The 21420-nt window shown below is 37.2% G+C and overlaps 2 pseudogenes; both read left to right on the forward strand.

Annotated features, from left to right (window-relative positions):
* LOC130220676 (gastrula zinc finger protein XlCGF57.1-like) overlaps positions 1-20113 on the forward strand; it is a 28604-nt pseudogene extending 8491 nt beyond the window's left edge.
* LOC130216691 (zinc finger protein 721-like) overlaps positions 3289-21420 on the forward strand; it is a 33374-nt pseudogene continuing 15242 nt past the window's right edge.

Below are 21420 nucleotides of genomic sequence, written 5' to 3' on the forward strand. Positions count from 1 at the left end.
ATCGTCGGCACCAGCCCATCAATCCTAGGAAGGAACGCAACCTCCTTTTTGGTCCTAGGTTTTCGGCTCCTCCCAATTGCTTCTACCTGTGGTCTGATTCCACCATTGCCCAGTCTGTACCCCAGGTAGTTGGTTTCTTTCTGTCCTCACTCGCACTTCGTCACATTTAAGGACAGACCCGCTCCTTAAATTTTCTCCAGGGCCTGTTTTACGTGCTGCAGATGGTCCACCCACATGTAACTGAATATCACCACGTCGTCTAGGTAAGAAGACGCAAAACTTTCAAAGCCCCGGAGAACACAGTCCATGAGGCGCTGGAATGTTGCAGGTGCCGCATGTAACCCAAACGGAAGTACCGTAAACTGATATAGACCAAGAGGGGTTCTGAAGGCAGTGAGGGGTTTCGATGAAAGATGGAGGGGCACCTGCCAGTAACCTTTGCAAAGATCCAGTGTGGTTATGTAGCGGGCCTGTCCTATTCTCTCCAGCAAATCATCGATCCTCTGCATGGGGTAAGCATGGAACGTGGATTGAGCATTAAGTTTCCTGAAGTCCACACAGATCCTTAAGATCCATCCTTTTTTTGGACGATACCTATAGGACTGCTTCACTCCGATGACGATGTTCAACTAATACCAGTTGCTTCATGGTTTCTAGTTCCTCCTTCAGTGGCTTTAACAGTTTTTTTTTTTTTTTTTTTTTTTTTAGGAACATGATATGGTTGTTGTCTTGATGGTGTTGTGTCTGTTAGTTGGTTGGTGTGTTGGGTTACCTCCGTTCTTCCTGGCCTCTCCTGGAACAAAAATTGGTAAGCATTAAGTACCTCCTTTAACTCGTGTTTCTTGCCCTCCTCCAGGTGATCCAGCTTCAGCTCAGCAGCTTCTCTCTGTGTAACTCAGCATCTCCTCAGCATGTTCATCTTTATCCTCCTTCACCTCTCTCACCATCAGTACTTTCTCTGCTTCCTTCCTTCTTCGTCTCGCTCGACTCCTTCAGCAGGTTGATGTGGTAAACCTGTCGATATTTCTTCTTTGGAACTGGCGAAGCCGCCAAGTCAAAAAAGTCATTCTAGCCGCCAAGGTATTTCAGCGATCGCTCATACACTGTGTATTACGGTAGATCGGTAAAAACTGAACTGAACACAAATACTGTTGTTGCTAATGCTGATCTATCATAAACAAGCATCTCACTGAGTCATGATAAAATACTCATTAATAATGAAAAAACAACAAATGAATGCAAATAAATAACCAGAATTTCGAGATTGCTTTATCCGTAATTACAAAATAAAAGCCATTAAAATCTTATAAAAGATACTGCTGTCACTGTATTTAAAAAGGTAAACCAATAAAACAAATTGATTGCACAAGCAGCTACACCTTAGATTGATCACACGATGTCAATTAAGCCATTTTCATGGCCATCTGATGTTGAATTATAAAATAAAAGCCCTTTAAACCTTTGATTTGGCCTTGATTAAAAAAAAAAAATTAAAATAAAGCTATTAGATATCACAGCCCAGTTTAACCTCCGACTGATTGTGGACATTACCAACGTGTCAACTGAACACTTCTCATGGGTGTTTCTTATTTATGTTTCTTACCTTCTTTATCAGTTCATATTTTCAGAGTGTATCACACAAAACCAAGATCAAGATATTAAGAAGCAAATGTCACGCTATCCTGACTGAAATATAATGTTAACCCTGATTCCGTTACATGAAAGCAAGTTACGATTAAGCTAACGCTAAGCTAAATTAAGTTACTACATTCTAAAACGCTTAACGTAGTTTAAACATTTTTAAGAAAATATAAAGTCAACCCAAAACACTTGATAATAGGTGCACTCCCAAAACAAACCACTTACTATTTCTCCTGACTGAATAGACCCTTTTCACATGACGTAACACGGTTTCCGGTTTCAGTCCATGCAGTGTATCGTTACTTCCGCCTACACAGGAATCCCCATAAAGAACTCACCCAGACAGCTGTATATTTACTACAATAACGGTTAGACTGTGACTACAGCTGTTTTCTGTTGTCTGCATTCAAGGTGAGACATCTGACATCTAAAAAAAACTTACGGATCGTCCAGATTTCTGCTTGAACCAAGAAAAAGGGACTTTAAACAGAGTATTGCCGTGTGTTGCTGTCTTTACTGCAGATGAAGTTGACATGTACTTGTTAGCATTTGTCAAATTAAGATTTCAGATGTTCACACGGCTGCTGAACATTTTTTCTTTATGTCAGAATTATTTGTATTATTTTTTTGGTGTCCTGAATAATAAAAAATAAATAACTGTGGGTGTTTTACTGTGGTTGTATACAGTAAACAGCTAATTCACAAACACATTCATATTAATCACATTCTACTGCTCAGTTCTCTGACATTATTTCCTCTATAGGTATTTTATTCATGAACATAAAACATTGATGTCTATTTAATATTCAGATTAAATGAAATAGAATAACAATGTTGTATGTGACTCTTAATAGTCAATCAAAATCATAAAAAATTACAATTGCAAAAATAACACCAAGAAGACAACCTTTTAATTCAGTATTATTAGACTATTACATTATTTGTAACAATTAACATAATTAATTCAAATGGATCAACTGAACAAAACATTACTAGATCAGTAAACAATCAATGATTAAACTGATTGCATTTATATACACACCAGGTAATATATAAGAAGATTTAGTAAAGAATTGTGCTCATGCTGGAACATTTTCATATAACCTAATATAAATTTATATTCAGGGCAGCATTAAAGTTAAAACAAATCCATTATTGAGGAAATAAACTTAAGTGAAAAGGTTGCTTTCCATGATAAACAATAGTTTATTCCTATACTTAATAACCTAAACAATCATTTTCGAACTCATAAAGCAGTTTAGTATTGAAAGGGAAACATTTGGACATGCCCAATACCAATAATAGTCTTAAATCAGATCGTGCAATGTTATGTTTATTTGTAAATTTTCCAGAGAAGTCTCCCATTCATTCAAAGGTAAACCGGAACTAAAAATACACTGCGTTGCCCATTATTTATCTGTAATATTTTATTTTTTATCTTCTCCTGTTATTTTATTTTGTTTTACCTATTGAGTTTTTGTACTTCTATATAAGTTTTTTATATATACTTTTCATTTTGTGTACACCTCTGGCATTGTTTTATATGTATCGTTCTTGCCGTAGTAGTAATAATAATAACAGTCTGTGGAGGAAATGCAAAAAAATTAAAAATAAAAATTCTTCTGAACCTACAGGCAGCCAATCAGTTTTCTCAGAACCAGCCACAGGCAGCCAACTGGCTGTCACAGAGTCAGTCTGGCAGCTAATCAGCTTTCGCTGATCAGCGTGCAGGCAAATATCCCTCACGGCGCTTATTCTGAGGCGGAGATCGGAGAGAGCTGAGTTTTCCTGTTTGATGATTAATTGGTTTAATTCCTCTCATGTTACGGGTGTTGTTCGTCTATTCAGAGTAAGTGTATGATATCTGACCATAGTAGCGTTCGCAGACTTGCGGGAATTATCTTGCGGTTTGAACTGCTGTAACATATGTGGTCAATGCTAATATACTCTCTTGTTTTTAGCTCGATGCTACGCTGTAAACACTCTTGTAATGTCTTACTCACGGGTTATCTGGGCACCTTTCATTTGTATCTCCATCTAATTCATTCACTAAGAGGTAGTTTAATGCTGATTATATTGAATATTGACTTTTTAACTGAACATAAGCTTGTGTAAACCCTTGAAGAGACTCAAACGCTTTATTTAGCAGTAAAACTGAATTTGGGATTAGTATAATAATATAAAACACTTAATTCATTAAAATATTGAGAGATAAATGTAAACAATCAGAGACATGATCACGCTGCACACATGAGATGTAGAATCGGCTACTCAAGACTTGCACGTATAATTATTAAACGGGGAAGAAACACCTATTTGTAGCTTGTGTAAGAATATTTTGATGATAAAACATTTTAATAGGATGTATTTATAAAATGATATTAGAGTGTTTTAATTCAGGAAATATTTTGGGGAAAATGTTTAAAAAAGATGTTTTCTGGAGGAATTTTACAATATCATTGATCAGACTGAAAGACTTTTTATCAGTGTTGTTGTTGTTGTTTGTATGTTTTTAATACAGTTAATGATGTTTAGGAAACAGTTATGATTGTAAATTATGTACTGAATATTTAATACAAGTGTTTCCATTAAAAATACAGGAATATTCCCATCAGGCTCAAGTGAAGAGTTTACTGAAGGACAGCGAGAACATGAGTGATCCAGAACCCAGCAGAATTAAACATGAAGATACTGAACAACAAATAGGTTGGTGTTTATTCCGGCCCACTCATCTTTGCAGAATTGTTTAACTGAGCCACATTGGAGGGTTTTCAAGCATGAACCGTGTTTTGAAGGTCATTCCACAGCGCAGATTAGGCCACTCCAAAGTATTTATTTTTTCTTCTTCAACCATTCAGAAGTGCATTTGCTGGTGTGCTTAGGATCATTGTCCTGCTGCAGAACCCAAGTTTGCTTTAGCTTGAGGTCACTAACAGATGGCCAGACGTTCTCCTTTAGGATATTTTGTTTGTGATATCATCATTTTAGTGTCACCCATTACCACTGCCACATTTTACTGTTGGTATGATGTTCATTTCCTGAAATGCAGTGTTACTTTTACACCACACATAATGGCACACACTTTGCAAAAAGTATTTATCCTTTGTCAGTCCACAGAGCATTTTCCCAAAAGTCTTGGGAGATTATCAAGATGTTTTCTGGCAAACCTGAGACGAGCTTTTATGTTGTTTCAGCTCAGCAGTGCTTTTCTTATTGGAGCTCTGCTACATTTTGTCCCAGTTTCTTTCAGAATCAGAAAGAGCTTTATTGCCAGGTATGTTCACACATAAAAGGAATTTGTTTTGGTGACAGAGCTTCTACAGTGCAACAGGATTACAGAGACAGGACAAAAAACAGATAATATATATATTAAAAAAAATAGAAGTAAGTAGTGCATGCAAATATACAGATTGACAAGTGTATGTACGCGTTTATTATTATATACAACGTTATATGTGCAGCTGTTATGTGCAAATTGGCATGTAAAGTGTGTTGTTAAATAAGTGTATATGTGTATAAAAGTGTATAGCAAGTAGTGATGTTGGTTCCACAATTATTATCATCAAGTGTTCATGAGATGGATTGCCTGAGGGAAGAAACTGTTTCTGTGTCGGGCTGTTCTGGTGCGCAGTGCTCTGTAGCGTCGACCAGAAGGTAAAAGTTCAAAGAGGCAGTGTGCTGGGTGTGAGGGGTCCAGAAGGATTTTTGGCTCGTTTCAACTGACTGGTACGGTTCGGTTTGGTACGGGTCACCTTTATCAGGCTTGTGTTTCCACTAACAAGGGTACCCTTTTGGTGGGCGTGGTGTATGACAGAAAGTTTCAGTCGACGTCATTCTCGCTGGAGGAAATGTCTACAATAAAGCTGTACAGGTTGCTCACATATCATATGAGAAGCACTTCTCACAAAACAGATGCTTCATACACATAAATACTTGTGTAGAAATGTTTATTACTAACTTTTCAATGAACATGAGTTGATTATAACTGCAGATCAATGACAGTGCGAAACAGCCTACTGAAATGTCTGTAATTATATTAAATAACTAAATAAATGAACATATATAAACACATACAGCCCCTTACAGTCTCTGATATATTACCAACTACAGAAGAACTACACACGGCAGACATTTCGTCCGTATTTAGGTTCAAAACAACACAAAATATAGCCTACAGTCAGTGAAAACCTCTCATCTGTGTCTGTAATCTTCAGCAGCACATGTAGCCTCTTTTAGACAGTAATTCCGTCATTCCCGGTTCATATTAGTCCAAAATGTGAAGATAATAAGTTAGTTATACATGGCATTTTGTTCATGTTTGCTGAATAATAATGTGCTCCTTTTTTCCAGCTTCTCCTTTGTTTCTTCGCGCTTCACTCTCGCGTTTGTCAGTGTCTGACAGGATCGGGTTTCAAAAGCACGTCAATAATCAAGCGCAGGTTATTATCATCAGCTCAAGAAGTTTGTTATTTCAGATATAATGTTAGACGCGCGCGAACGCAAGGAAGAAAGCGAAACCGCTCGCGCTTCAGACTGGCTCGTCAAAAACTACGGGGCACAGGGTAAATCTGCTCTTCTTCTTGGATTTGTGGCTGTTTATCAAGACGATGACAAGGTTTGTTTGAGCCCGGGTCGATCATGGCTCGTTATTATATGTATTTATAATTCCGCTGTAATCTCTCGCTGTGTATTTCAAACATGGTGGGGTTTTTGTTTTCATTCTGGCTTGTTGCGTAAGCAAATGACGTATCTCTGTAAACCAATAGCGTTCAGCTGCGCGTGTGGCTCCGCCTTTTGGTACCCTTTCTCGTGTTTGGTACCCTTTCGAAAGTGTAAAAGAAAAAGTGGTACGGTACGGTTCGGTACGCTTTTTGACAGTGGAAACGGCCATAAAAGCGTACCAAACCGAACCGTACCGTACCACTCAGTGGAAACGGGTGTACAACTGTTTCAGCAGCTCCTTTGGGAGGTTAAACTTCCCTTTTTTGACAATGGAGTCAATGTGAGTGTCCCACTTCAGGTCCTGAGAGATGGTGGTGCCCAGGAACCTGAATGACTCCACTGCTGCCACAATGCTGTCCATGATGCTCAGTGGGGAGAGGGCAGGGGGGTTCCTCCTGAAGTCCACTATCATCTCCACTGTTTTGAGCGTGTTGAGCTCCAGGTTGTTGTGACTACACCATGGTGGAGTCATGAACGCTCACCTTAACTAAGGCAAGTGAGGCCTGCAGGTCTTTGGGTGTTGTAATTGGTCTTTTGTGACCTTTTGGATGAGTTGTTGATGCTCTCTATGTGTAATTTTGGTCAGCTCGCCACTCCTAGGAAAGTGATCAACACTAAAAATCACAAATTTGACCTCTTCCCAACAGGGAAAACACCAACATTCAAGAATGCATGATTATTTGCCGTCATGGTTTTGCAATCAAAAAATGTGGTTGTAATGGAAGTCAGTGGGGTAAAAACAGCCACAAACATAATGAAAGGGTAGTCAATTTGCCCAGAGTGTTTATTATTTAGTTTTTGATGAGTTCCAAAGTAATTTCCAAATGTATGTTTCAAAATAAGACTAGTCATCCACCATTAGTCTATTTGCTAAAACACTGATAAAGTTTTGGCCAAATTAAAACTTAAAATCACCCCAGACTGGATAAAAACAACCCAGTACCACACGGGGGTTAAAGGTGCACTTTTCAAGCTTTATGCAGATTTGTTACATTAATGTGCATCACAATTACAGCTTGTGTAACCAATGATTTTAACACCTTTTGACTGCAGATTTTGATGACAGTTTTAAAGACTTAATAAAAACCTGTTTTTATTTTAGACGTAATTGAAGAGAATGTGGCGAGTAAAGAGGAGGAACATCATGTCAAAGTTGAAGAAAAAAATCATTTACAGACTTACAGGATTTTGAAAACGAGAGACAAGAGTCATTTCACCTGCACTCAGTGTGGACAGAGTTGTAGAGGAAAAGGGGATCTTAAGATTCACATGAGGATCCACACTGGAGAGAAACCATTGACATGCACTCAGTGTGGGAAGAGCTTTAGCCAATCATCAAACCTTAAGAAACACATGAGGATCCACACTGGAGAGAAACCATTGACATGCACTCAGTGTGGGAAGAGCTTTAGCCAATCATCAAACCTTAATAAACACATGAAGATCCGCTCTAGAGAGAAACCATTCATATGCACTCAGTGTGGGAAGAGTTTCTGCCAGTCATCACAATTTACTCAACACATGAGGATCCACAATGGAGAGAAAACATTCACATGTACACACTGTGGGAAGAGTTTCAGACAAATATCAACCTTTAATAAACACAAGAAAATCCACACGGGAGAGAAACCATTCAGATGCACTCAGTGTGGGAAGAGTTTCATCTTCTCATCAAACTATAATAAACACATGAGGATTCACACTGGAGAGAAACCATTCACTTGTTCTCAATGTGGGAAGAGTTTCAGCGTCTCGTCAAACCTTAATCAACACATGAGGATCCACACTGGAGAGAAACCATTCACATGCACTCACTGTGGGAAGAGCTTCAGCCAATCTTCACATCTTAAACTACACATGAAGATCCACACTGAAGTAGGTGTTGAAATATCAAACCAATTCCATGTGTGTTCAATAAAAAAGGTCAGGAGAGGGATTTCTTCGATGCCAAAAATATTAGTAATTTATTAGATACAAATGAATAATTCGATGACAGAGCTCAGGATTTTCAATTAGGGGTGCTCAGCTCCATATGAGAATTTTTATATATATATATATATATATATATATATATATATATATATATATATATATATATATATATATATATATATATATATATATATATATAATACACTTAAAAATGTTTGACTAATATGGTAGGGTTGGGGTTGTATGCTAATCTAGCAGTATTCTACTGTATTGTATAGACGTGCATAGTCATTTGAGGTCTGAATGAGCCAAATAGACTCAACAAACCTGTTTACTGTAGTAAGTTAGTTTGTAAGTAAAGGTTTATTTATATAGCACCTTTCCCAGACATCGAGTCACAAAGTGCTTTACAATAAGAGAGAACAAGTAAAAGAACATATCAATTAAAGAAAACATGCTAAAACATATTAAAAGTAATTAAAAATCCAAATACAGAAACACTAATACTGTTAATTAAAAGCTTGGCCAAAAGATGTGTCTTTAAATGCTTTTTAAAAAGTTCAGCTGATCCCAGAGTTCTCAGTGCTTTCGGGAAAGAGTTCCAGAGTCATGGGGCCACCACACAGAAAGCACGGTCCCCTTTAAGAAGAGTTCTGGGAATGGCTAAAAGGTCTTTGCCAGAAGACCTCAGAGACCAGCTACAAGAGTGACTGCTTAAAAGATCTTGAATATACAGGGGTGCTTGGCCATGCAGAGCTCTATATGTAATGACCAGAATCTTAAAATTGACTCTAAAACTGATAGGAAGCCAGTGAAGTGCCTTAAGCACAAGTGTAATGTGGGATCTTCTACTGGTGTTAGTTAAAAGCCTCGCCGCTGCATTCTGCACAACTTGCAATCGATCCATGGAAGATTTGTTCAGACAAGTGAACAGAACATTACAATAATTCAATCTAGAAGAGATGAAGGCATGGACAAGCATCTCCATCTCTTCCTTTGACACAATTTCTCTTATTTTTGCGATGTTCCTCAGGTGAAAAAAGCATACTAACAACAGATTTAACATGGCTATTAAAACACAGAGCTCGATCAAAAATGACACCAAGATTTCTAATATCACTGCAATTTGAAGATGACAAGCCTCCCAACACTTGCCTGATCATTGGGGTGAAGCTATTTCTGTTTTATCGGAGTTGTTAAAATTGTCTGCCATCCATTTGTTAATTGAGACTAAACAATCCTGCAAGTTTGTCTAGTCTGTCAGGACTAAATGAAAAATATAATTGTAGATCATCTGCATAGCAGTGGTAAGATATACCTTTAAAACTACTGATAATCTTGCTGAGAGGGAGCATATGTAGATTAAAAAGAAGAGGGCCTAGGACAGAACCTTGAGGCACACCACAGGACAGAGGAACAGAGTCTGACATATGAGTTCCTGTGGACACAGAAACACTCCTGTCAGCAAGATTGGAGGTTAACCAACTCAGAGCTGACCCAGTAATGCCCACAAGAGAATGCAGCATCTTAATTAAAGTGCAGTGATCGACAGCATCAAAAGCTGCTCTAAGGTCCAGCAAAACCAGCACAGAACATTCACCTGCATCGGCAGCCATTAAAATATCATTAGAGACCCTAAGAAGGGCAGTTTCTGTGGAGTTATGCTTACGGACACCAGACTGAAATTTATCAAAGATATTATGAGCCTCCAAAACCGTATTCAGCTGCTTTAGTAAAAGCCACTTTATATGTTAAAGCAGTGTTTCCCAACCCTGTTCCTGGAGGCACACCAACAGTACATATTTTGGATGTCTCCCTTTTCTGACCCATTAACTTCAGGTGTTGGAGTCTCTTCTAATCTTCTGATAAGTTGATTCAGGTGTGTTTGATTAGGGAGAGGTTGAAAATGTGTACTGTTGGTGTGCCTTCAGGAACAGGGTTGGGAAACACTGTGTTAAAGCACAAGTTTCCATGTATTTAATAAATAAAACTGCCACTTTTCTAATTTAATGGCATACATATAAAAAACTATTATTTTTAAGCTACAGGCTCATTCACACATTTCGCGAACTGAATCATAATATTAAAATAGGAAATATTTTTAATGCAAGACAACACTTGATGTTTCTATCTCGGTCAGTGACTCTGACAGTGAAATTGAGTACATTCACTAAGTGGTTCTGTCACTGTTTAATAACGTCTGTGCATGACTGTGGTATAGATAATCCTGCATGCACCGTAATGTGTTTTATAATGGTAGTTCATTTTGAAATAAAGGTTCGTTAAGAGTTACATTTTGCTAGAGGAAACAGCTGTGATTAAAACTGTGAGGAAACAGTAGATTGGAAACCCGATTGCTCCTATCTGACATTGGGGTACAAGTGCATCCATAGCAAAGAACTGCAAATAAGCATGTTTTAAAACAGTTTATTGATAAACACACACCTTGTTCTCTCGCTCTGCACAGCTGTGGTTTGCTGATCAAATGAAAAACGAAAGTCGGGGAGGAGCCCAATTCTGCCGCCATCTTTATAGCAAATTTAAAGGGGACTGAGGCGATAATTTGGTCTACAGTTTATGAGCTAATCAGAAAAGTTTTACGGGGGCTGAGTAGAAATATAAGAGGCCTAGCGACGCCCATGCGTTACCCCAATGCAATACAAGAATTACATTCAAGAGTTTTGCAACTAACATACATTTCCCTGACTCCAGTATATATACACAGCTGATATTAACAGGTGGAGTTTTGGTGTAACGTCACTTATCAGTCATTCTGTAGCCCTTTGGCTCTTGTGCCCCAAACATACTTCCTCATTCTGCATACCAGAACTCAACAGTTAAATGTGTCTTTAATAATATTTCACAACTTCTACAAGCATCATGCTCCTTGTGACATGTCCAGACCAGTGGTGTAGTCATTGCTATACTCACGTATACTCAGTATGCCTACTTTTTTCCACGAGCTGTTTGGGTATTACGACCTCTGAGGATCATACCCTCGGTATACTCACTTGTTTTGGTGATTAAACGTCCCTAATTTATGTGTATTCGCGTCTCCTTTAACGGTATACCAAATGTTTTTTAACTCGCATCTTAATTTGTTGCAGTTGGTGCATTTTTGTTTAACTTGCTCAATTGCGTATAAAAAATTTTTTCCTATTATAACTTATATTTTGATAGTGAAATATGTAAATTAGCCTTTAAGTTTTTAATATGTTTATATTTATGCTATTATGAATTTTTTAAAAGTGCCAGTTTTATTTAATATATATACATACATATATACATATATACATACATACATATATATACATGCATACATATATATACATACATATATATACATGCATACATATATATACATACATATATATACATGCATACATATATATACATACATATATATACATACATACATATATATATATATACATACATATATATACATACATACATACATATATACATACATACATACATACATACATAAAAAAAAAATATATATATATATATATATATATATATATATTTATATATATATTTATATATAGCTAATGAATCAAAGAAACATTGACATTCGTTGTTTCTTTGCCTACTTTTAAAATTTGGATTGGGTGGGTAATAGTACACCACCTTTTTTTTAGGACTGCACCACTGGTCCAGACTACTTAGTAGACAGTAGTCTGGACCAAGGCCCCCGCACTATATTTATTCTTATTCTGCTATTTCCCTCTTGTCAGCAGTTCCTTCTAAAAAGTATGCAACACGGTAAGAAAGAAGTAGTATGTTTGGTCAATATATGGTATCATACGAAAGAAAACGATTGATTAATCTGCTGTTGGTCTAAAAAAAAATTTTTTTAGACACGAAAGTAATAAAAAAATTCATTCCTTTTTCACTACGGCATGGAACAAAACCGCCAAATTTTTCTGCTACACTGAAAAAAGTGTTGCATGCAAAACTGTTGCAAACAATTTATTTGTGTTGAATTTAAACAAACAAATTAAATTTAATAATGTTCAGCTTAATTTGTTTAAATTCAGCCCAAATAAATTGTTTACAACCACTTAACGTAAAAAAAATTGAGTAAATCCAAGGACTCATCTTTGAATAATTTTTTTCAGTGTATACCGTTCCTATGTGTATATAGGAACGGTGTCAGATTTATTTATTTGGGTTTTTTGTTTAGGACAACAGTATCTTGTGCTGGATCACCTTTATTTAATTACCATAACTAAACAAAGATAAACCAGGATCCTCCCTTCGCTATATTTCTTAGCTAGAGTTTAGTTAAAGGATCGTCTTTAGAAGGTATTTTTAGAATAAATTAGATTCATACTTTACCACACAGGGTAACTCGATAGGTTCTGGAAAATGAAGTCAAAGATAAGTAATAAAATATACACTTTTATTAATAAAACAAATCCAGTGGAAAAAGTAGAATAAACAAAAGACAAATAACAGAAACAAAATCCTTACTTTATTCTCCGTTGAGGATAAAGGGCAACCAACCTTAGTATATAGAAGTCAGAGAGCGCAAAGCTGGTCAGTTTGGCTCAGCTTTTATACTTCCAGAATCAGGTCATGCACATAACTACACCTCATATATCAGTGAGGACTTGACATATTCAATTACGCTCAGGAATACAAGTACTCATACACCATTTGGGTTTTAGCTACTACAACCAACTGTATAATGTGGTCTGACCACTCAGTCAAGAATTCTAATAGTTAGCAAAACTTATAGGTCATGTCTTATGTGAACAAATTTATAGTTGTCCCATAGGTAAATCTAAGAACATGAATCAACATACAAACACTTTCATGCACATTGTTTAGACAGTTTTAAGCCATTAAACGCTACCGACGGTATCCCTGACCAGAGGTATCCGTGCCTAGGGAGGACGTGGGACTCCCGGCTTCATGAGAAGAGAGTCTCCGGCCTTCAGGGTCAGCTGCACTAGCTGCGTGCATTTAGATCAGGCATGTCCAAGCTCGGTCCTGGAGGGCTGGTGTCCTGCAAAGTTTAGTTCCAACCCCAATCAGAAACACCTGGGCTAGCTAATCAAGCACTTACAAGGCTTTCTAGAAACATCCGTGCAGGTGTGTTGAGGCAAGTTGGAGCTAAAATCTGCAGGACACCGGCCCTCCAGGACCGAGTTTGGACACCCCTGATTTAGATGAAAGGAGGTCAGGGGAAGGTAACCTCTCGCTCCCCCTCTGTTCATTTAGTCTTGCGTGCCCTCTTCTGGTCACGTCGTGCTCTTCACTTACACTTGACTGTGCCAGATGAAGTTGAGCTCTGAAGTATTGGAATGTCAGAGTACAGGAGAGTTTTGCGTTTGTATCTTCGTCGTCTCACGTTAATAATGGCACTATTCGTCCCATGGGCACCATTCGCTACAATCTCCAGCAAAAAAAGATATCCAAAGATGCTGTTTTAAATAGTAAATAAATCTGTGTTTCTGAAACCAATGAAGACAGCAGAAGTCAATGATACATTTGAATTATTCAGCCCGACATGTTCACTGCTCCACAATATTATAAATGTTTCTCAAAATAAAATATTTTGTGTTTAAAAGGGGAAAAAGTTTTAGTTTTTTACCCAGACATTTAAAAAGAGCATTTATTAGAGCAGTAATCACAATACCGCCCATGCCTTCGCTTGAGAGAGACCATTCACATGTTCTCAGTGTGGGAAGAGTTTCAGACGATCAACACACCATCATACACATGTGAAGAGTAGCGCTGGGCGATATGGCAAAAAACTCCATATTGAATATTAAATCGATAAATCACGATATAAGTTGTTAATACTTCCAGCTTTATAATCCCAACAATGACTGATGCAACAAAAATTAGACGGTTGATTAAATTACAATTTAAAATATTATTTATTACCAAAAACAGATTACGCATTTGTCCTTAAATTAAAAACATACATGATAGTAAAATACATTTAAAAAGACTAATCTGTTTAGTCTTAAAAGACTAATTTGTCTGGCATTACAAGGTGAATTAAATGTGCAAAACATAAACAAAAATATACACTACAACTTCCAGCAAGTCCAAACTAAGTTTTTTACTAAGTTTACTAAGTACAATACTAAGTTTTTTCTTCTTCCGTCAGATAAACACAGCAGGGCTATTAACTTAAATCAATCGCTCCACAGAAAATATGCACTTTTAATGCTCCCCTGTATCACAAACCTCTGTCAACACTTTTAATATAAGTCATTATTTTATAGATTAAGGGCTCTATTTTAATGATCTAGGCGCAAAGTCTAAAGCACATGGTGCAAAAGCATTAAGGGAGTGTCTGAATCCATTTTGCTATTTGCTAAGGATGGAAAAATACAGTCTTGCGCTATGGCGCATGGTCTAACAGGGTTGTGCTTATTCCCGTAATGAGTTATGGGTGTGTTTTGAGAATAAACCAATCAGACTGTCATCTCTCATTCCCTTTAAGAGTCAGTTGCGTCGCCATGGTGCATTTGCTATTTACATGGCGGACTTTAGAAGTGGAAAAACTGAAAGCTTCGCTAGCGAGAAAACAGTTAAACAGAGCATCTGCAGCGCGGGGATAAAGAATGAGCCTCCTTCATTCAGCCTCTTTACTTTCACTTTCTTTCTCTCTCTTTTGTGGATAAGGAAACGGTGTTGTACGCACTCCACGCATCCTTTAGCCTACATATTTAATTTAGTTTAAGCACTAAGATTTGTTTCTAAACTATTTCTAAATTAAGTTCTAATTTCCAGCAACTGAAATAAACAATAATAATGAAGTGTGGTTATATCCAAAACCAGACAGGTGGACAAATCTAAGCTTGTTTTTAATAAAACAAATATAAATATGCATATAATAAATAATTCTAATGCTAATAATAATAACATTATACAAAAAGCAAGTCATGAATAAAAAGCTGAAAAAGCCCCCGAGATGGAGGCATGAAGGCAGTGGTTTTTATATTTATGTAGAAAATAATAATTTTTTTAATCCTTTAATTGTTTTCATTTGTAATGATATTTGTGTATTGCTGTACATCCTGTGTGTATTAAGCACTGTGTAAGCGCTGGTGCACAACTAACGTGCTCTGCGCTGGACTTTAGACCTCCTTTAGCTAGTCTATTGCAGTCTAATGTAGTTCCTGAAAATAGCAACGCGCCAACAATGTGCCTTAACACACCTCTTTTCTAGACCGGCACACCCATGAGTCCACAAAGTGGTGCAAATGGATTTACTGTTTAAACAACATGGTGCAAAATGGGAAAATTACTGTTGCGCTGGTCTGAAAATAGCAACACATCACGCCAAACACATCTTTAGCCTTATTGCGCCGGGTGCATGATCGGCCCCTATGACTTGAGAATCTAATTTTCTTGAATCTGACAGTCATTCTAGCCGTCAAGGTATTTCTGCAGTCACTCATACACTGCGTATTATGGTAGAGCGCTAAAAACTGAACTGAACACAAATACTGTCGCTGCTAATGCTTGTTTGTCAAGATAGATCACCGTCTCACTGACTGATGATAAAATATTAATAACAAAAAAAAATATCAAATTAATGCAAAAAAATAACCAACTGCTTGAGACTGCTTTCTCTGTAATTTCAAAATAAAAGCCATTAGTCTTATAAAGGATACTGCTTTGTCACTCTATTCAAAAGGTTATAACAACAAAACGAATTGATTTTACAAGCAGCTACCTTAGATTGATTGTAGACATTCGCACAGTGTCAACTAAACCTTTTTCATGGCCATTCAATGGTGAATTATAAAATAAGAGCCCTTTAAACCTTACACAAAACACTGTTTGGCCCTGATTTAAAAAAAAAATAATTAAATAAAACTATTATACATCACTGGCCAGTTTTACCTCAGATTGATAGTGGGCATTACCACAGTATCAACTAAACACTTCTCATGGGTATGTTTCTTTCCTTATTTATATTTCTTACCTTCTTTATCAGAGTATATTTTCTGAATGTATCACACAAAACCAAGATAAAGGGATTAAGATGCAAGTGTCACGCTATCCTGATACTCTCTGGAGGAATTTTACAACATTTATAAGACTTTTTAATCAGTGTTGTTGTTTGTATTTTTTTAACACAATTAATGATGTTGAAGAAACAGTTATGATTGCAAATTTTAATGCAAGTGTTTCTGTTATAAATACTGGAATATTCCCATCAGGCTCAAGTGAAGAGTTTACTGAAGGACAGCGAGAACATGAGTGATCCAGAACCCTGCAGAATTAAACATGAAGATACTGAACAACAAATAGGTTGGTGTTTATTCCTGATTCTTCATTAATAAGCCTGAAGAACAATAATGATCAAAAGCTTTGAACAGTTGATCTGATTTACTGAACAAACACAAGAAACAAATGATTTTATATGAAGACAGAGAAAAGTAAATCCACTTTCTATTCACAAGCTTACAAATAGGGACTGAAGCTCAGTTGTCTTTTAATCCTTTGTGTAGCGACCACATGGCAACAAAGAGGCAGAGTGTTTTCAATGATGCTTGCACCGTGATTTATTTGACCAAAAGCCATAAACCAGTTGAAACTGTATGAAACGCTGCATATAATTCACTTGTTTCTTGTCACCGTGTTGCCAATTGCACCAGAAAAACTACACAAACAACAAAATCAGGTTATGGTTGCCCTTACGTTTCCCTTTTAAATGTAAGGCTGTTGCATAAAATAATAAAGTCATTTTATTTTATCAGTGATATTTCTTTGCTGGTTCTCGACGTTTCAATAACGCATATAATCTTTACACCACATTAAATACACAGCAGCCAGTAATTTTCTGTTGTCGAGAGTTTTTGACAAGTTTAAAAGGTGTGTTTGTGCATGAAACGTGCGTGTTTAGATGCATGTGTGTGTGAGAGAGAGACTGGGCGAAAGGGTGCTCGCTTGACAGCTCTGATGCTGTGAGCAGCTGCAGTTTCTTTCTTTATTTTGGAGATAATACAAAATATGAGTACAACAGAAAGACAAAACAAATTACGTGTCCGCTTTTGTAGGCTCAACACAATAGTGTCATTTCTAGATAAAATAGCCTAAGCTATATTGAATTCATTTAAAGAATTACAAATATCGAATATAAAATCAAACAAACGCTATAACAGTTTAGATATATACAATACAAATAAATTAAACAGTTTAAAAACTTTTAAAACTTTCATTTTACAAAGGCCTATTGGAAAAAAAATAGATTTGAACATGATTATATTAATCAGATCGTGTGAACAGAGCATTTTTGGGTGAATTAAACCATCAGAAACTACCTTATGTTCTGTCATCCAGTCCTGCACTGCTTTACAAATGCATTAGGAAAAACTACAAGTGAAAAATGTGTTGTATGTCCTCAAACAAATGTTTATGACGTGGTCATATAAAATAATTGTAGAGCTTTATTAGTGAATAGCTGCTGATCGCAACGATATCTATGCTATAGCCTATATTTTATTACTTGCTCTTATGTCCTGAAACACTTAACGGTTTCCTTTTCTTAAGGTCACCGAATAATATGCGACATCCTTAAATTATTCTATTAAATAAAGGGGAATTACCTATTAAGTGTCATCTAGCCTAGGGAAATGTTAATATGATTTAAGTCCCTCCGAAGCATTTGGGCTGAATGTTTGACGGCGTCTATCAAAGTGAGGATGTTATAACTTATACCGAGTTATTACCGGAAAATCCTAATTCCTAATGTTCATTTGTTGTTACTGTGTGAGTTCCTTTGTGTGGCACTGTTATGAGATGAGGACTCTTGACTGCAAACCAAATCTACCTTCGGGTATAAATAAAGTAACCTAACCTAAATTTCTGTGGTTCTATATTAGGCTATGGATGGTGCGCTGGGTCATCCCTCCGTTAGTGGTGAGACAATGCCAACAGTCGGTCGGTTAATGAACGAAAATACACAAGCCTGTGTGTATAGACATGTCATTTGTTTGTCTTCGTTTTAATCGTCTCGTGAGGATCGCTTTATCTGGCTGATTCCTGCTGAACTGGGCGGGTTGTGTGACGTTTGATTGGGGAGACGTTCTGGGGGCGGGGTTTGTGAGATGCGCTGTGAGCTACTAGCCCGACAGTGAAAACACGACATGATTTCAGCCTCACTGCTCAAGCTCCCGGGCTATTGGCATGGCCCTGCCTGATAAAACCCCTGGCTTGCACTGACCTGACAGTGGAAATGTGGCTCATGTGTTTAGTGTGTTTTGACTTCAGCTTTTGATGAGAGTTTTAAAGACTTAATAAAAACCTGTTTTTATTTCAGACCTTACTGAAGAGAATGTGGCGAGTAAAGAGGAGGAACATCATGTCAAAGTTGAGGAAAGAAATCATTTACAGACTTGCGGTATTTTGAAAACGAGAGACAAGAGTCATTTCACCTGCACTCAGTGTGGAAAGAGTTTCAGCCAATCATCAATCCTTAATAGACACATGAAGATCCACACTGGAGAGAAACCATTCACATGCACTCAGTGTGGGAAGAGCTTCTGCCAGTCATCACAACTTACTCCACACATGAGGATCCACACTGGAGAGAAACCATTCACCTGTTCTCAGTGTGGGAAGAGTTTCAGACAAAAATCAACCCTTAATAAACACAAGAAAATCCACACTGGAAAGAAACCATTCAGATGCACTCAGTGTGGGAAGAGCTTCATCTTCTCATCAAACTATAATAAACACATGAGGATTCACACCGGAGAGAAACCATTCACCTGTTCTCAGTGTGGGAAGAGTTTCAGCATGTCGTCATACCTTAATCAGCACATGAAGATCCACACTGGAGAGAAACCATTCACATGCACTCAGTGTGGGAAGAGCTTCAGACAAATATCAATCCTTAATAGACACATGAAGATCCACGCTGGAGAGAAACCATTCACGTGCGCTCACTGCGGGAAGAGCTTCAGCAAATCTTCACATCTTAAACTACACATGAAGATCCACACTGGATTAGGCATGGAACGATAAACGTTTTCAAGGTGTGGTGGAAAATATATTCATTTTATATACTCATTTTTATACATTTGTAAGGTCTATTCTTCTTATCTCTATGTATGTACTGTTTAAGTTAGACCATACCTGACTAGTTTAACGACTGTTTATTTTCTACCTTTCTGTATACATTATACAGCTAGGCTATATGTGACCACTTTAACATCTGTTTATCACCAGACACGATCTGGATACATGATGATTTAACAAGCTACATGTTCGGGTGAGAGGTAAGGCTGAACTGTTGATGGTCATAAATGAAGTATGAGTGTTGATGTAACTGTCATTCATCCTGTATGTCACTAATGGCCTTGTGGGCCTTACAACTAGATATAGAGAGAAGTTCTGCTATTGGTCTCACACTCTGCAGAAACTGTTGTTGCTGTATGATTGTGACCTTCTCTGCAAAGAATAAAACTTTCAAAGACACTTTGGGTAAGACTTTGTCTTCGGTACCACTGAGAGAGCCTCCTTAAAGAAAATAGCCTCTACAAAGGTATACCGCAGTTATAAAGTCAAGGTTTTAAAACCGACAAAATTTTCTGCTATAACGTTCATGTGGTGTATGTCAGATTCTTTTATTTCTTTTTTTTTTGTTTTGTTTTTTAGGACAACAGTATCTCCAGCAAAAAAAGATATCTAAAGTTCTGTTTTAAATTGTAAATGAATCTGAAACTAATGAAGACAGCAGAAGTCAATGATTTATTTGAGTTATGCAGCCTGACATGTTTACTGCTCCACAATATTATAAATGTTTCACAAAATAAAATATTCTGTGTTTGAAGGATTTGATTATTATGTGTGTGTATTCGACTGTTTTTCTTGTTCTCTCTACTGTGTCTTTACACTGGAGAAATGTGTGTGGGTATGCATATTCTGTTCATCTTATCTCGGTGTGGCTGGAACATTCCGTCCCTCTCTTGGGTCTATCTGACTCGCTCACAGATGCGCACATACCTACACGCACACATTCTCTGGATGCTGTAAGCTGTCTCTGTATCGCTGTTTCCCTCCTTCTATGATAATATTCTTTTGTGTTAGGGCTCAGCTGCAGGCAGACCCTCAATGTGTATATAAGATTGCTCTTCCCTCCGTTGTGTCAGAATAAAATCATACTGAACCATTCAGCTGATTTTCTTCTCATCTTTCCAAGCTTGGACGGTCTTGATGCAGACACTCACTGGTGATACAAAATACTAGAGTGAAGGGACGTGAGAAAAAATGGATTTTCTTACAAAAACCCAATTCTGGGGAAAAAAACATGTTCAAAACACTATAATATTTACTATAAATGACCATAGTAATTATTTCTTAAGGTCATTGATTCACGATTTAAAAAACGCGAACACGATCTCCACCACTGATGGTGTTTCCAGGCGGCAAAACAGCAAGATTCTGTAAGTGTCCGAGTCTGATTTCTGCTGTATTTTTTGAGTCCTCCTCTCACTGCAGCCACCTGCTCTCGGCTACATTGCAGTTAAGGCGAGGCGGACCTCAAACGAGCATATTACCACGGTGTCAACTAAACACTTCTCATGGGTATATGTTTCTTTCCTTATTTATGTTTCTCACCTTCTTTATGTTCATATTTTCAGAGTCTATCGCACAAAACCAAGATAAAGGGATTAAAATGCTAATTTCACGCTATCCTGACTGAAATATAACGTTAGTCCTGAATCCATTACATGAAAGCAAGTTCAAAATTAAGCTAATGCTAAGCTAAATTAAGTTGCTACATTCTAAAACGCTTAACGTAGTTTAAACATTTTTTTTAAGAAAATATAAAGTCAACCCAAAACACTTGATAATAGGTGCACTCCCAAAACAAACCACTTACTATTTCTCCTGACTGCATACCGGCAGCCAATCAGCTTTCTCGGAGCAACCTACAGGCAGCCAATCGGCTTTCGCTGATCAACGTGCAGCCAAATATCTCAAATATCTCGCCCACGTCGCTTATTCTGAGGCGGAGATCGGAGAGAGCAGAACTTTGCAGTTTGACATTCAATTGCTTTATTTCCTCTCATGTTACGGGTGTTGTTCGTCTATTCAGAGTAAGTGTATGATATCTGACCATAGTAGCGTTCTCAGACT

Source organism: Danio aesculapii, chromosome 3 (genome assembly GCF_903798145.1).
Source record: "Danio aesculapii chromosome 3, fDanAes4.1, whole genome shotgun sequence".
Lineage (NCBI taxonomy): Eukaryota > Metazoa > Chordata > Actinopteri > Cypriniformes > Danionidae > Danio > Danio aesculapii.